General features: G+C 38.5%; 1 long non-coding RNA gene across 3 annotated transcripts in view; it reads right to left on the reverse strand.

Moving 5' to 3' along the window:
- LOC112672295 (uncharacterized) overlaps nucleotides 1-5766 on the reverse strand; it is a 24318-nt gene extending 18552 nt beyond the window's left edge. For all 3 annotated transcript variants that reach the window (XR_003144152.3, XR_007406853.1, XR_004810149.2), the window contains exons 1-2: nucleotides 5623-5766; nucleotides 3454-3553 (exon numbers count right to left, since the gene is read on the reverse strand). This is a non-coding gene — a long non-coding RNA (uncharacterized LOC112672295). The remainder of the gene's footprint in view (nucleotides 1-3453; nucleotides 3554-5622) is intronic.
- Between the last annotated feature and the right edge of the window lie 234 nt (nucleotides 5767-6000).

Consider the following 6000-nt stretch of genomic DNA (forward strand, 5'->3'; position numbering starts at 1 on the left):
CAAGTTTCAAATCAAACTCCTACTTTGGTATAATTAAACAATCCATGAGCAGTGGAAGTGTCATTCCTTTGACCTGGGAAAATGCCTCCTGATCATTCCCTCTTGGCCCCCAGCATCTCAGGAGAGAAGATGAAGGAATAAAAGCACCAGAAGGAATTCATCCTTGGAATACTAATACCAGGATAATAACTGAGAGATGGATTGCACACATCATTTGGGGAATATTTGAATGAGCATGAGGAAAACAGTGGAAAGGTCCATACCAGATTGTTAATCTGTTAATATCAGAAACCTGGTGTTTTTGAAGAGTGCAGGGTGGCAGTGTTAGGGAGTAAGGTGGGCAGGTGGTAGGAGTACTCAGTATACTTGTCTCTTTTGGCTTGTAGTGACAAACACATACTGCTTTTATAGTTGAAAAAAAGAAAATCTAAGACATTTAAGCAGCAAATAAAAAGAGTAAATGAAAGGTAAGAAAGATCTTATGAGACTTTGGAGTCCCCCAAGTTTATAACTTTTCTCCAAATTGTTCCTTCATCCAAGCAGACACTGTTCATTGTCTTTATGTACTAGCCTATGCTAAAGATCACCAGGACGAAGGCACATAAAGATGAATGGACTGGATTTCTACTTTCCATAGCTTTGTTTTATAATAAACTTTTTAATTGGTTTATCTGGCTTATTCCTTGTTTAATTGAGGTGAAATTCACATCCCATAAAATTAACCATTTTAAAGGGAATCATTCAGTGGCATTTAGGACATTTACAATGTTGTGCAACCACCACCTCTAAAACATTTTCATCATCCCCAAAAGTAGGCAGTTACCTCCTATTTTCTTCTCCCCTCTAACCCGTGGCAGCCACCAATCTACTTTCTATTTCTGTGGATTTACCACCTCTTCTATTACATATAAATGAAATATAATGAAATAAAATATATATGAAATATAAATGATATATATATATATATATCATAATTTTTTAAATCCATTCATCCATGGAAGAACATTTGGGGTTCCACCTTTTGGATATTGTGCTGCTATGAACATGTGTGTACATATATTTGTTTCAGTATCTGTTTTCAATTATTTTGAGTATGTGCCTAGGATGGAATTGCTGGTAAATATTGTAGCATATTTAGTGGTTTGATGAACCACCGCAGCAGCTGGATATTTTACATTCCCAATAGTAATACATGAAGGTTCCAGTTTCTCATCTTCACCAACACTTGCGATTTTTTTTTAATAGTCATCTAAAGTGGATATGAAGTAGTACATCACTGGTTTTCATTTATATTTCTCTAAAGACTAATAATGTTGCTCATCCTTTCCTTTTTTTTAAGATTTATTTTTTTATTAGAGAGAGAGAGAGAGAGAGAGAGAGAGAGAGGCAGAGACACAGGGACACAGGCAGAGGGAGAAGCAGGCCCCTTGCAGGAGCCCAATGTAGGATTTGATCTCAGATCTCGGGATCATAACTTGAGCCGAGGGCAGCCACCCAACTGCTGAGCCATCCAGGCATCCCAATGTTGCTCATCCTTTCATGTGCTTGTTGGCCATTTGTACAACTTCTTTAGAGGAATGTCTGTTCATGTCCTTTGCCCATTTTTAAATCCGATTGTTCATCTTTCTGTTTTTGAGCTCGATAGTTCTCTATTCTGGCCCTAGACTGCTATCAGATACATGATTCACAAATACTTTTTCCCACCATGTAGCTTGTCTTTATACTATTTATTTTTTTCTTTTTTTAAAATAAATTTATTTTTTATTGGTGTTCAATTTACCAACATACAGAATAACACCCAGTGCTCATCCCGTCAAGTGCCCCCCTCAGTGCCGTTATAATCGACAAATACCCACCATTTGCTTCAACGTAGATGGAACTGGAGGGTATTATGCAGAGTGAAGTAAGTCAATCGGAGAAGGACAAACATTGTAGGTTCTCATTCATTTGGGGAATATAAATAATAGTGTCTTTATACTATTTAGATAATGTTCTTTGAGGTACAAAGGTTTTTAGTTTTGATGAAGTCCAATCTGTTTTTTCTTTGTTTGATTGTGCTCTTGTCATAGCTAAGAATCTATTTCTAAATCCAAGTCATGAAGATTTGCTCCTTAGTTTTCTTCTAAGATTGTCATGGTTCTGGCTAAGTTCATTTTTCTTCATTCTTGTTTCCCCTGTTCCCTTAGACTGGATAATTTCAATGAATTTATCTTCAAGTTTACTGATAATTCCTTTTTCCTGCTAAAATATGCTATCAAAAACCTCTAGTAAGTTTTTCATTTCTAAGATTTTCAGCTCCACAATTTGCTTGGGTCTTTTTTATATCTCCTATGTCTTTATGGATATTCTCTATTTATTCATAGTTATTCTCCTGCTTTCTCTTAGCTCTTTGAACATATTTAAAACAGTATATTTAAAGTCTTTGTCTAGTAAGTCCAATGTTTATGCTTCCTCAGGGACAGTGTCTGTTAATGTTGTGTGTGTATGTGTGTGAATGGACCATACTTCTTTCTTTGCATGCCTCCTAAATTTTTGTTGAAAAATGGTCATTTAACATTATAATGTAATAACTCCATAAATCATATTTATCTTCTTCAGTGTTTACTTTTATTGCTTGCTGTAGACTTTATCTATTTGCTTAGAAATTTCTCTAAACTACTTTTACATTCTTTTTATGTGTGGTCTCTGAAGTTTCTATTTCTTTTGAGCTCAGCTAGTGTCTTGACAAAGATTTTCCTGAATTCTAGAAGCCAAAAGGAGAGGGGCGGGGGGCAGCAAGGGGAGAGAGAGAGAAAAAAAAAAGGAAAAAAACCCTCAAAGAGTCAAATATTAAAAATGTGTCCCAGTCTATGAAGATTGGCTCTGTATAGAAGTGCTCCTTCAATGCTCTATTAGACCATTTAAAATTTTTCCATTTTTCCTTAGCCTTCAATTCCTACCTTCACTGAGGTTAGAGATCAGCCACAGGTGAAAGTATAGGTCTTCTCAGGTTTTTTCTAGGCATACATTCTACCCTGAGCATATACATGCATGGCTTTCTTAAATCCCCAGTATACAAGGGGACTTTTGAGTGCCCTAGTTTCCCAAGGAAACTTCCTCCTCAGCTTTGATTCCCTGTCTTTAGTACATTGTTATATGCCTCAACAATAACTTTTTGCCTTAGGTGGCTTCAGGTTTTTTCATTTGCTTCATAATATTTCTAAGGAATGCGCACTGCCTTTTCCACCCTGAGTGCTTTCTGTGTTAGGCTAACCAAGGACACGCAGCTTGCAGCAGCCCTGCAGATCTCCCTGTAGGTTGCAACAGACAAACACAGTTCCATGTGAACAAGCCCTGCTGCCCTCCCTCAGAACCAGGGACCCCACAGGTAACATGGGATAATGTTTTCAAGACCACTGTCAAGTTGGACAGGCTAGGTCAAAAGGTAACTAAAAAGTCACAAAGCTTTCTTACCATTTTAAAGTTGCATTTTTGTGGTTTCAGAATTAACTTGACACTGTAAACTTTGGTCTGTTTTCCAGAGTTCTGACAAAGTTGATTCTGATAGCCTTTCCTTGATTAAAAAAAAAAATTCTGTGGAAGGATAGTCTCTTAGGGCTACCTATTCCACCATTTTGCTTCTTAATATATGAATTCATAAGTATACAGCTGGATGAAGTTTTGAATTTTCACAAGGCATACACATCTCTATATTCACCCTCCAGATCTTTTTGTGCCTTAAAACACACTTGTATCTCATCTCATTTCAAAAATTGCTTATGTTAACTTATAAAGATGCATATAATGTCAATGAGAGAAAAAATAAGTGAGGAAAGTGGAGGCAGGAAAAGTAATGAAAAAAGAAGGAAAACAAAACCAGGAGTAAATAATTACCCAGGAGTAAATAATTAAATAATTAATGTGGAATAATGTCTCACACACTTAATAGAGGCAGGATAGAAATTTGTTCAAGTTCCTAGTTGGGGATGCAGAAAGTGAAATGCCATCACTTGTAGATTTTGCAATGTCTGAAGGTAAAAAACAAACTAGTGGTTCAATAGACCTGTAGCTGTAACAAGTACCAAGGCTGGAAGAAATTTCTCCTGGAGTTACTATTAAGAAGACCTAGATGGAATTAGTCATATGTGTGACCTTTACTACCTCCTATAAATAAATCCCACAGCATTGATCCCAGGCCTTCCTATATATGCACGCAAGGGATGCCCCACCTCAGTGACCCAAATGAAGAGTAATGACAGTAAGCCTACGAGGAGCCCAAATATTGCTGATTGGATGGGTGGGGGAGAGAGCTATGAAAATAAGGGGAGGGGCAGTGAATCAACTGCCTTAAACCTCAGTTTCCTCAGCTATAAAATAATAATAGTATCCAAGTATATACCATAAAAGGAGAAATTGTGTTTGTGTCTGATGTGTAGCAAGTGGTTGCTAGATCTAATGATGATTATTGTGATTCTAAAGACGTATTTTGAGACTACTGGTGACCTTTAGTCCCTTGATCGAGTCACCCCATTTCTTTTTACCTGCTCCTCTATTTCTAAGCCCTGGACCATGCCACCAAGGCTTTCAAATGGTTAAACTCAGAGCATTTTGATCCTAGGGACCTAAGGTGTGATGAGGGTGTACAAGTCAGGATGTTCCTAGTTCTGGAACTCCCAGTCCTCTAATGGATTAATCCCAGGGCTCAGTGGAGGTGATTGTAACTCTTAATAAGAAAGAGGAGGAGGTAACTATGCCTGCCCCACTTCACGCTATATCCCAAGACCAGCTTCTTGAGGTACGCATCCCACCTTGTATATAAATCAGGTTTAGAAAGGAACAGAATGACCATATCTCCTTGCCATGGATAGTAAGAATGCAATTCTTTATGTCAGCAGCACAGCCCATGGTCGTTCTCAGGTTGTGATAAATGCACATGGCATTTGTACTTTTCCTTGGATGATGACCACAGCCCAAATGGGTGTGACTTCCATGGCTCTGGTGTAGTACTGCCTGAAGGGCAGCAAGGTGCCCTCAGACCTCTGGTAGGATGAGCATCCATCCATAATTACAGCCAAGTCTCTGCTAGTGTCTCAGGAAGAAGCACCTCTTTATAGCTGGTCATGAGCCTTTAATATATTACCCTTAAATCATTTAAAACTGGACTAGCCTGAGCAGCAGTGAATATGCCAATGCAGCTGGGAGCAATCTCGGGCGGGCCCAGTGAAATGGCCGAGATGATCTAATAGATCTTGCTTCATCTCCGAAAGTCTATCACCCTGCCTCTCTCCTCCTTATTAAACCAAAGCTCCCCACTTACAGGAAATAAAACTGCTACCTGATATTTATATATCTTCAGAGAGTAGTGTAATTCAGAAACCAGGGAGAACGATTTAAAACTATTTATTGAAAAGGAGACTGTTTCTTGCATGAAATAATCTTATTGGAAAAGTTACCTTATTTCTTCTACCGCACTTGGAAAATCTAGATCATTTGTAAAGCAAAGGGCAAAACAGAGATTGATTTTTGTTGGCATGAGGTTGGCTTTTGTACTTTGATTAGTGGCTTGAAGCTGATGAGTCACGTGATGGTTCTGGTATTTTGGGGGAGGGTATTCAGACTGAGATCATAATAGCTATTTCTAACCTTGATTTTGAGCAGAATATCGCAGGAAGTCTTATGTCACTCCAGGTCTCCAGCTATTTGCAACCTTATGATATCTCTTTGGTCTTTTGCATCAAGCAGGCCCTTCCTTTCCCTCACTGTGACATTCCTAGATGTTAAAGTTCTGAATGGATTTACATCTACTGGTAAATTCTATACTCATTGTTCTAGCATTCGTGTTCCTTTGAGATCTGGTCCAATCTGGTTTTACTTCTAGGCTCGTCTCCCACCTGCATCCATGGTGTGAACCCTCTGCCACCTTCAATTCCTCTAGCCACTCAGCACACATCTGCACACATCCTAGCCACTCCAGCATTCATGCTGCTTTTGCCCTGTTCCCTCTGTTAGATTGTTTACTCC

Source organism: Canis lupus, chromosome 28 (genome assembly GCF_003254725.2).
Source record: "Canis lupus dingo isolate Sandy chromosome 28, ASM325472v2, whole genome shotgun sequence".
Classification (NCBI taxonomy): domain Eukaryota; kingdom Metazoa; phylum Chordata; class Mammalia; order Carnivora; family Canidae; genus Canis; species Canis lupus.